General features: G+C 41.8%; 1 long non-coding RNA gene across 1 annotated transcript; it reads left to right on the top strand.

Moving 5' to 3' along the window:
• The first annotated feature begins 2,018 nt into the window (after positions 1–2,018).
• On the top strand, positions 2,019–5,800 carry LOC125905308 (uncharacterized). The gene is made up of 3 exons (XR_007451636.1): positions 2,019–2,131; positions 5,174–5,312; positions 5,586–5,800. It is a non-coding gene; the product is annotated as an uncharacterized LOC125905308 (long non-coding RNA).
• Positions 5,801–6,200: the final 400 nt, after the last annotated feature.

Raw genomic sequence — 6,200 nt, 5'->3', positions numbered from 1 at the left:
CTCTTGTTATCATCACGCTGTAACCTGTGATAGGCTGTTATGGTACCATAATAAATGCACATTCACATTTATGTAGTTCTTTGTTGAGCCGCAAGAGGAACATAGGTTTACATTACGAAAAATTTATGACAGAATCACTTAATGACAACAACTCCTGTGTGTGCACGGCAAGAGAGGAGAGGGAGACACACTGTGCTGCTGCCAGAGGAGCCGCTGAATGAGTTCCTTTTGCAGGGAGTATGCAACAGGCGGTAACTCACTAAAAGAGTCTGAGAAGTCCAGGGCTGTTCATAAAACATTCAGGACACCCAGGCCTAATGATGCCACATTTTGTTCCACACTACTGAAGCTGATCCTCTTTTTTTGTTTTTTAACCACCGCATATTTGTTGTTTGTTGTTGTCGTGTCCTAAGTCCTAATATTGCAAATATCATGATATGAATTTTTCTTATGATACTAAAAAATATACCAGTATTATTGTGAACAGGATGATATGGCAAACCCCTGGTTCCAAAGAGGCAGTCCACAGTGGCAGGGAGCGAGGCAAAGCGACGGTGGAATGGCTAACGTTAGCTTACTGATTCTTGTCTCATTTACGGTGTGATAAACAGAGAGAGCAGGCAAGGTGAGGCTTTACAAATGAAATAAGATTAAATAAATTAACGTATAGGAAACACTGGGTTACTGTATGAGGCATGTGCGTATGTCTGTGGCCTTCAGATGGGAGCTGCAGCAGGAGGATGTATTTTCAGCGTTTGTTTGTTCCCCCCCCCCCCCCAACGCTTTAAATACCAATACTTATGTACTTTCAGCAAGGACTATTTCTTTCAGCACCAATTGAAAATACATTCATTCACTCTTCATACTGACTAAATGTTTTGAGTCTTTTGAAGAACAATTGTTGGTTGTGCTGCTCTGTATATAATTATCTGGTGTTTTAGAGAATGTGCTCAAGCAGATGAGAAAAGCTGTAATATCTGGAATCACACAGTTGCTAATAGTGTGATATACAAATCACAAGTCTGTAAAATCCCATCATAGAATAAAAAAGCAGTGTTTTCAGTTTAGCTTTTATCATTTAACAGATGTCTGCCATAAAACTAAGACTCAAAAATGACTTTTCAGTCAAAGCAGCTTGGCGAGGCGCGATGTGTCTGTCTGCTCTCTCTGTCTGCTGGCATCGGAAAATGATTATTTAAATGCCATTTATAATCTGTCCACAATGCCGGAGTGAGAGGGTAGTGGGGTAAAAACCATATGGCAGTGGTCGGAGCCGGGGTCAGTGGCAGAGGCCGGGGACATCTCAGAGGGCAGAGAGGTGAGGGAGGTGAGGCCGATATGCTTTGATTAAATGAGATGAGGAGGCATTGCTGCAGATGGCTGCCACAGACTGACTGAGTCCTTTCCAGCTTTTCTCTGTCCTCTGAGGACACAAATCACCCAGCGCTGTGCCTCCCAGTATCACACTTCTATACTGGTTCACTGTGCTCCCAGTGGCTTTCTGAAAGCCTCGGCTGCTGTTCGCTGCCTTTTATCAGCCCTCTGGGAGCTAACATGCTCTAAAAAACCCCTCTGTCACAGCTTCCTATGGATGGTATCCACAGACATTATCAGTTCAAGTTGTGTTTCAAAACAAGCATCACTTTCCTAGTTCAGTATCACCACAAATTACTCCATATGTTAGCTTTATTATTTAAAATAACTCCTAAGAATCTGCAGCAATATTGTTTCAAGTCACTAGTGACATAGAAATAATAGTTAGCATGTTAGCCATTAGCCTAGATACAGCCGTAACGTCAGACCTGTTAAAACGTAATTGAACGGGCAACCTTTCAAGTGCAAAGTTAGTGCAAAGTTAGCCGCCCTTATTTATTTGAGCCAGAATACACTGACGAAGAGCTTCGTGAAACTGAAGAACGGAGGAGGAGAGAGAGAGAGGCACAACAGGTAGAGGACGACAGAGGAGGAATGGCTGCTGCAAGGCTTTAGCTCTGGAGATCGGTGGTGTAACGTTACTTGTGAATGCTGTACCCCAGTGCCCACAGAAGAGGAATGCCTCTGTTGCAAGGAATGGGACCGGTTGCAGCCTTAGCTAAATGGTAAACAACAAACATGGCACCACATCGGTAAGGTAAGACAACACGTTTACATGTCGTTTTCTATGTGTTCTCTGACATTTATCCTAACGATATGAGGCGGTCTTTGTGGAGAAAAAGCTTGTTTAGTGGACTAACTTTGCACTTGAAAGGATGCCCGTTCAATTAAGTTTTAACAGGTCTGACGCTACGGCTGTATCTAGGCTAACGGCTAACATGCCAACTATTATTTCTATGTCACTAGTGACTTGAAACAAATTTAGGACGATAGTAGACGGGTTGAAATAAACCGAAATTTCCCTTTAAGGAGCCAACATATGACTGAGGGCTAACCGAGCTAACAACAGTAGCATTGATGACAGAACAGTTTCCATGCAACCAGTAACTTTCTACAAGTTGACAGATGCTTGTTATGATATATGTTTACTCTACAAGCGACACAGCAACAGGCTAAAAGTCATTTTCAGTGGAAGCCAGTGACATTAAGCTACAGCCTGCTGCCAGACACTTTGCTGCATGACCGCTGTGAAGCACTACAAATCAAAGTTGACCTTTTCAGTGCTTCAATGATGCAGTGAAGCATCGACCAATTATGTGTGTTTTGTTTCTAACGGAAACAACAATTACAATTCATGCCTGCCTGTTGGGTGGTCGTACAGTATCGGTTGGTGAAACAGTCAAAGTTCACCAAATTCAAACCCTACACAATGCAAAGATGCTTTGCCACTGGAAACAAAAGTGTTATTCGCCCTTTCACTTGCACAGAATGGAAGTGAGTGGGAGGGGGAATATTGGCCAAGTTGTTGGTTGTTAGTTGTGCTCATGCATGACCATGGCCCTATTTAGCTCAGTTAGCTGACGCTATGCTAGCTTTCTGTGTTTTGCAGTGAACATGGGGACGCATTGGGGCAGCAAAATGTGATATTAAGTAAGGCTCAGACTGTGATCAAAAGCATAGATATTGTTTTGACCAAATACAAACTTTAGTGGAGGTGCACTGTTGCAAGTAGCAGATAAACACAAACACCCATTATGACTAACTCCATAAACAAGTACTTGAGCAACATTACAACTGTGACTTTACGGTAATGTGGCTGGCCTGAGCCGACACTGTAGCTTTTGTCACTTGTAGTGTGAACGCAGCATTAGGGAGGCAAGGCTTGATGCAGTAGCTGATGATTAAAATATAATACATGCATTTCATGTCACATTCATGGGCAGGACAGAATTGGCTACTGGGCTGCAGGCTGCACTTTGAGGAACTGTGGCTTTAGCTGTGTTCATCTGCTTCAACATAAGCTGTGATCATTAGCATGTCCAGCTAACTATCTTAGTACCCACAGTCATAACTGTGTCAACAAGGCCAAGAAGCATTTCCATAAATAACTACCGTACATTAGTTTGTTGGGTTACTAGTTACATTACCAAAGTGACTGTAAACAGCACATGCATGTGTGAGATTGGGAAGACTGACAGGCATAACAATTGAAAAACTACAGTAACAGCTACACTGTGACCTACATATGCATGTTAAAGTTTACATTCAATTACTATCAATGTGGCACAGTTTCAACATTCAAACTTAAGATAAAAGGATTTCCTCAGGCTCAGTGCTGCCGCTGAGCTTTAAAAAGGAATAAAATCATTTGATATCGGGGTCAGTCTACACTGTGAGATTCTTTACAGATCAATGGTACAGTTTTAGGACCTTGGAGAGCTGTAGCCTGCTGGCACATCCTGACTGAGCGAACAGATGGTTCACTCAGCCATGCACCCATAAGTACTGGGCGAAGGACGCTGCCCGAGGGGACTCCAGAGGACTCTACAGGGACGTCACTTTCTGTGAAGAGCAATCAGAGGTCCCATTAAAGCTTCATAAAGTGCTAAAACTAATAAGCAATCTTATATCCGGCTAACAGCAGTACTGTGGTACTGTACTCAAGTAAAATGTTGAGCCACCTGTACTTTATTTTCATTTTATACTACTTTATACTAATACTTCTTTCCCTTCTTCTACTCTACAACTACTTTTACTATTTTCTACAAATATGATGCATTGTTTTAGAAAGTAAGTACCCTGTCCAGAATAAAGTTAGCTCCACCTTGATGTCAAGTTTGAAAACTGCCTGTCATAGAGTCACAACATATTGTTTTTATGCTTCTTTTTTCATCAATTGGAAAACATACAAACAAATCATGTTTTTATTTGTGAGTTTTAGAGGTGCTGATAGGCTTATATTGTTTTCTTTAGACAGAGTCAGACTCACTGTTTCCTGATTTCCAGTCCTTATGCTATGCTTAGCTAAGCTAAGCTAGCTGTAGCTTCATATTCATTTTTAAAACACTGAATATGAAGCTACAGTCCGGACACGTTGGCTAAGCTTATTGACCTGCATGTCTTGGACTGTGGGAGGAAGCTGGAGTACCCTGAGAAAACCCACACTGACACAGGGAGAACATGCAAACTCTGCACAAAAGGGTTCCCGCAACCTGAGTATCAAACCAGGAACCCTCTTGCTGTGAGGCCACAGTGCTAACCACTGCACAACTGCTCAAGGCTGTTAAAAAATATAAGAAAAAAAGAAATTGAGCTTCAGAGGTGCTGTCAAGCTAATTTTGTTATCTTTGGACAGAGCCAGGCTAGCTGTTTCCCTGTTTCCAGTCTTCATGCTAAGCTAAGCTAAGCTAACCAACTACTAGCTGTAGCTTCATATTTAGTGTAGGTCACCAGACACGACAGGGGTATCAATCTTTTCATCTAACTTTCAGAAATGTATTTTCCCTAATGTCAAATTATTAATTTGAGTTACATTTTAACTTTTTCGTGTGATGGAGTATTTTCAGAGTGTGGTTTTGATGCTTTTACTTAAGTAGCCTAAATGGTCTGAACACTTTTTCCACAATAAAGTAACTGCTGGAAAGTGGTTTTACATGCTGTATCACAAAAAAATCAAGCTTGAGTGCTCTGGTTTCTCAAATATTTCCTGATCAGTAAGCATTCAAGCTGATGGCATGTTGATTCAGAGCAAGCCAAAGTAAAAAACCAATCTCTCCCCTCATGTTACTGTAATCTCCAGCATGTGACCTCCCCTCGGGCTGATGACGGAGGGATGCTGGAAAAACCTGCAGCGCTCACCAAACCAGTGGCCGGTCTGCCCTGAGAGGATTTAGAGGGAAAAACACAGCAGCTCTGGGACACATATTATATTCCCACTGGTAAATCCTCTCCAACTCATTACCAAATCCTCGCTGCAGGGCTGCTAATCTCTAAAGAGAGACGGACCAGGTGCCAGTCTTTTTGTAATGGAATTGCACGCCGCTTTAAGTGATTGCATCAACAATTGCCAGTCCCGATAAATTAGATTAGAAGGAACCAAGAAACTTCATCGTAACACAAAGCAAACGGTGGATGAAAAGAATTGATTTACATGTGCCTACATTCAAACTACTCGACTGATTGCAATATTTGTGTCTGCTTTTCATCTACAGGCCTTTCACAGCGAGGAGGGATGTGATTGGAGCTGTCAGAGACAAAAATGATTGTGAAACATTATGTGGAAGAAAAAGCCTGGCAGCGTGATGCGGCTGCAAATGTGACGGGGAAACAATTCGGAGAATAATTGTGGCGCTTGTGCGGATGGAAAAGCTGCCATCAAACTAAACCTATCACAGAATTTTTTTTTTTTTTAACTGAAGAATAAATGTTGTGCGGCTGTGAAAAAGATTCTGCTTTGATGAATCCAAATGTCCTCATTTGATCTGATGATTAACTGTCCATGATGGAGAGGATAGGCTTGAATTTGCATCAGTCTCACACTTAATTTATAAATCATGGCTTTCACATCAGTGATTAGGATTACACATTAACAAATATGTATATGCTATAATCTGTGTTTATGGTTGAATATGTAATGCAGGGGGGTCATCTGAGTGTTTAAACTGTAACTGGGAGGAGAGCTGTGGTGTCCAGTTTATCTTGGAGCAGCTGATGATCTCTACAGAGCCTCCACAGAAACAGATAAGAGGCCGAGGATGATATGTTGTTTGTGGCATTTAAATAAACAAATATCAGTCATTTGCTTGAGCACGAGTTCCCTCTGCAGC

This window comes from Epinephelus fuscoguttatus, linkage group LG17, assembly GCF_011397635.1.
Source record: "Epinephelus fuscoguttatus linkage group LG17, E.fuscoguttatus.final_Chr_v1".
NCBI lineage: Eukaryota > Metazoa > Chordata > Actinopteri > Perciformes > Serranidae > Epinephelus > Epinephelus fuscoguttatus.
The sequence above is the reverse complement of the archived record's forward strand: the minus strand, read 5'-3'. Positions and strand labels throughout refer to the sequence as shown.